Here is a 5,099-nt window from a genome sequence, read left to right as displayed (position 1 = left end):
TGGTGTGGCAACCTTTCTGAGCAGGCCCAACCTTGAGATGTTTACAGGAATTGTCACACCATGGCTTTTCTTCATTAAAGTACCTCCCTCCCCAACCCCCCCCCCGAGGCCAGACAGATTCTCACCCACCTCCTGCCCTCAATCTTCAGCCACTCAGGAGACATGCCACTCATCTGCTCTCTCTTAACCCTTCCCTGAGGTACCCCACACCATTCCAGGCAGGCACCTTTTATGCACAGCTACCCAACTACAGGTCACAAACCTTCAGATTTTTCCGAGAGAAATCTCAGTATTAATCAATTTAAGCTATCAATTGTAAGGTATGCCATAAGAGTGTTCGGTCTCAACCTCAGGACAAATGGCTAACAGAGGTGCCCACTAACATATTAAATCTGATGCTGGTCCCAGCACCCCAAAGTCTCTTATCACCTACATTGCACACCTGGTTGGCACAACCCACCCTCTACCCTGAACTCCCCAACCCAGGTATGACCTGGGCTTCCCTCCGAGCTCCTCTGGCCTCTATACAACTCAGACATTTTGGCTATGCCAGTCTCTTGGCTGCCCCTCTTGGTTAGCAGCTTGCCTCTCTCCACTGCCCTCTCTCTCCTCTCCCCTGTTTCCCCCCTCTCTCTTCCTTCTCCCCTCCGCCTGTCTTCCCTTCCATCTCCTCAGGGACAGGTCCACTCTGGCCTCTCCCAGACATCCCTGTCTCTGGCTATGTTCGCCCTCATATCTACAGTAAATCTTCCCCTCCACCATGCTAAGAGCAGTCATGGCCTTTTTCAGTTTTGTTTTTTTCATTCAATGAGGACATACTGATTTTGAAGAGAAAGGAAGGAAATGTACATTTTCTAGGCATAATAATTTATTTTGTGTTGTTTTCTTGCACATTATGTTGAATATCACTTTACTGCGGTATGTAGATTCTACTGTATATAATTTTAAAGTGATACAGCAAATTTATTTTAAAATGTCAGCCCCTAAATTCTAGACAAGGGTTTTATTAGTATATGTCAGAAATTTAATTTTAAAATAGCCTCCCAGAGAGTCAGCCAACTCAGTGATTCTCTCTTTAAATTTAATTTTATTATTACCATTTATGAATGATGGGGGTGGTATATGAGTGTCCTGGTGGGTATGGACGTCAGAGGATAATTTCTCAGATTAAGTTCTCTTCTTTCTTGAGTAAATTATTTCCAGGAACCAACCTCACATGGTCAGCTTGTGAGTTTGTCTGCTGAGCTATCTCACTAGACCAATTCATCAAATCTCTTGAGAAAAAGAAAGATGGCTGGCTGGAACGTGGGTGACAGGGTTTTGGTGGTGTTTGTGTGTTTGTGTTTTTTCTTTGTTTTGTGTCTGTTTATTTTTAGATACAGCTTCACCATCTATTTTATTTATTTGTTTATTCTGAACTGTATGTATCTGGGTGTTTTGCTTTACATGTATGTCTATGCACCAGCATGTCTGTTGCTCACAGAAGCAGGCATTGGATCATCTGGAACTGTAGTCACAGATGGTTATGAGCCATGTGGGTGCTGGGATTCAAATCTATCACCTCTGGAAGATTAGGGCCAGTGCTCTGAACCACTGAGCCACCTCTCCATGGTAACAATTGCCAGAACCCAAATGTCCCAGTACTTCTTAATCCCTTTACAAAGTCCATGAGGAATTACCCAAGTACACTTCACTAGGAGTCATTATCACTTCATGGAAGAGCTATAAATTACATCATCTAAGAAAGTTCTGACACAGAATTTAGGTAAATTTCCTTGTTTAACTTTTAAGAATTAATTATATACCCTTGCTAACTATTTATGTTTAAATTTCAAAAATTAAGTGTCAACCTAAATGTGTGGTAGTGCCTTTTGCCTTTCCAACTTCCTTAAGTGGCACACAAACCAGCTTAATGTAGCAGCCCCTCCCTGCCAGACCCTCCCTGCCAGACCCCCCCTGCCAGACCCTCCCTGTAAGACCCTCCCTGTAAGACCCTCCCTGCAAGACCCTCCCTGCAAGATCCTCCCAGGTCCTTCTACACTCCATAAGACTCTGGCAGCAAATACTACCCATCAGGACTTACATGTGTAACTGACTCTACTAGCCCCCAGAAAGCGGGTTACCAGAAAATAGTAATTATAATAATTATTCAAGAAATGTAGAGATAACATGACTAAAAATCACTTATATGAATAGAGTCAACTTTTATTGTCAAAAATATGAGACACTAATCCAATGTAAATGTTAACTTTTTTAAAACTAAATGAAAAAAACTATATATTTCTCATTTTAAAGGGATTGGACTCAAATAATACAAGAATTAGGTCCTTTTATGTGCACATAAAAATTATTACATTTTATTCGTGTGTGTGTGTGTGTGTGTGTGTGTGTGTGTGTGTGTGTGTTAGATTGCAGGACAGCTTGCAGGAGTTAATTTCTCTCATTCCATCATGCGGTTCTGAAGAATTAAATGCAGGCTGTCAAGCTTGGCAGCAAGCCCCTTCACCCACTGAACCATTTTTCCAGACTATTATTTACATTCTTACAGTGAGGGTATTTGATATTTCCTATTATACACTCACAGGCAGAGGTGAGAAGAAAACAGATTCAGGGTGGCCCTCCAAATCTGCATCCACATGCAGGTTGCACCTCAGATCTCTATTGGGCTGGTGCCAGAAATAGGCGCCTTGCTAGATAAAACTGTCCTAGGTCATATCTGCCCCTAACACCAGCCATAAGAAGCATTCTAAACTACAGTCTATCTGCTCTGATGAGTTCTAAGAGGACCACTGATCCCTGACCCTTCAGCCTGAGCAGCAGGCTAGATGATGGTGGTGGTGGTCGTAGTAGTTATTACTCTAGAGAAAGACAGGAATCTGAGTTGGATGAGGACAAGATCTGGTGAAGGACAGTCAGTAGCAAAGTGTCAGCTGGATTTAGTGACACATACCTGTAAATCCTAGCATGCAGGAGGTTTAGACGGGAGGAACATGAACTAAGGGCTAGCCTGAGGCACACAGTGAGATCCTGTCCAAAGAAACAAACTATCTGTAGGTTGATAACTCCATCCTGTGTTGTTCTCTCGAGCTCCAAACTTACATATTCAACTAAATGTTGAGCATCTACTCTCGATTAATCTTTAAATGTGTCCATTTTATTATGACCGAAGCAGGATTTTGATCTGAGTCAGCAGGATAGAGGACCTGTAGTTTTATGACAAATGGAGATTTTAAAAGAAGAGAGCAAAAAAGAAAAAGTATGGGCACAGCCTTGTTTTGTGGTGTTTTATTATGATGATTATAACAACATCTTCTTAAGTATGACAAAAACTCATAAAGTGGATGTCATTATTACCAATGTTTTGGGTGTAATTCAATATTCACAGTATTGAAGCTAAAAAGGCCCATTAGCTAAAGCAGATGAAATTAGGTTGCAGTAACAAGGAAGCTTAAAATATGTTTTTTTATTAATCATTTTATCCATTTACATTTCAAATGATATCCCCCTCCCCCTTCCCGGTTACCCCTCCACAACTCCCCTATCCCATCCCCCCTCCCCTTTGCCTCTATGAAGGTGCTCTTCCACCCACTCACCCACTCCTGCCTCACTGCTCTAGCATTCCCCTACGCTAGGGCATCAAGCTTCCACAGGACCAAGGGCCTCCCTTCCCACTAAGGTCAGATAAAGCCATCCTCTGCTACAAATGCATCTGGAGCCATGGGTCCCTCCATGTATACTCACTGATTGGTGGTTTAGTCTTTGGGAGTTCTGGGTGGTCTGGTTAGTTGACATTGTTCTTCCTATGGGGTTGCAGTCCCCTTCAGTTCATCCTTTAGCTCTGCCATTGGGGTCCCTGGGCACTGAAATTAAGTTTCTTAATAAGAAGATGTACACATAACTGGATGTATGGGTTCTCATTATGGTGAGTAAAATGCAAAACTAAGATTACAGAAAGACTGATTGCCTGCAGCAGGTAAGGGGAACACAGATGTTACCAGTTTCTGTGAAAGCAATGCCCTTTCAGACCTCAATAAAGGAATCATGGAGACTCCACATGCTCACATTCCTGAGCATGCTCAGATAGAAAGTCCTAGGAAGGACACATTCTTGAGCATGCTCAGTTTAAGGATGCAGCTCAAACAGAGAAAATGGCCGACACTTGATGGGACATGATCAAATCAAGATCATAGATATATTTAAAAGGTTAAAATGGGGTGGGACTTGTGGCTCTAGCTGTATATGTAGCAGAGGATGGCCTAATCAGTCATCAATGGGAGGAGAGGCCCTAGGTACTGTGAAGGTTCTATGCCCCAGTATAGGGGAATGCCAGGGCCAAGAATGGGAGTGGGTGGGTTGGGGAGTAGGGGGAGGAGATAGGGGATTTTCAGAGGGGAAACTAGGAAAGGGAATAACATTTGAAATAAAGAAAATATCTAATAAAAAAAAGAATTAAAAAAAAAGGTTAAAATGGAAGATAGGAGTGCTTGACTACCCAGTTTGAGTCACAAGAATGGCAGAGAGGAACGCCTCTCAGTGTCCTTAGATTTCATCCTTAGTTTAAAAAAGAAAAGACATTTCAAAGATTCCTGAGTTTGCTCCTAAAGCTGCCTGCCTCTTTAGTGGCTAACATGCAGCGTGGATGTGAGTGTTCCTTGGGAGCCTGGTCTCCCATCAGTGACCTGAAACTAGCCTCTTTGTATCTTGTAGTTCATCCTCTTCAGTGGAGAATTATATATGAGCATCTTAGCCTTTCCTGTAGAAACAGGTTCTGATTTCTTCTTGTTAGTTTTCTTTTCTTCATAATTTGCAGAATAAAGGCAAAAGAGTTGAGGTTCCTCCCTTCTAGTGTCTTTTGTAACAACCCCTCCCTTATGTGTGAGTGTGTGTGTTTGTGCATGTGTGTGTTAGTGTGTGTTTATTAGTGCAACTGTGAATATTAGTGTATGTATATATATGCATGTGTTTGTGTGTGTGCTGTTGCAAATGTTTCTGAACACCATTTTACTGTTTGGTATTTTTTTAATATTTTTATTATTATTTTCTTTATTTACATTTCAAATGCTATCCCGAAAGTTCCCTATACCCCCCCACCCCTGCTC

This window comes from Mus pahari, chromosome 5 (genome assembly GCF_900095145.1).
Source record: "Mus pahari chromosome 5, PAHARI_EIJ_v1.1, whole genome shotgun sequence".
Classification (NCBI taxonomy): Eukaryota; Metazoa; Chordata; class Mammalia; order Rodentia; family Muridae; genus Mus; species Mus pahari.
Note: the sequence above shows the minus strand (reverse complement) of the source record.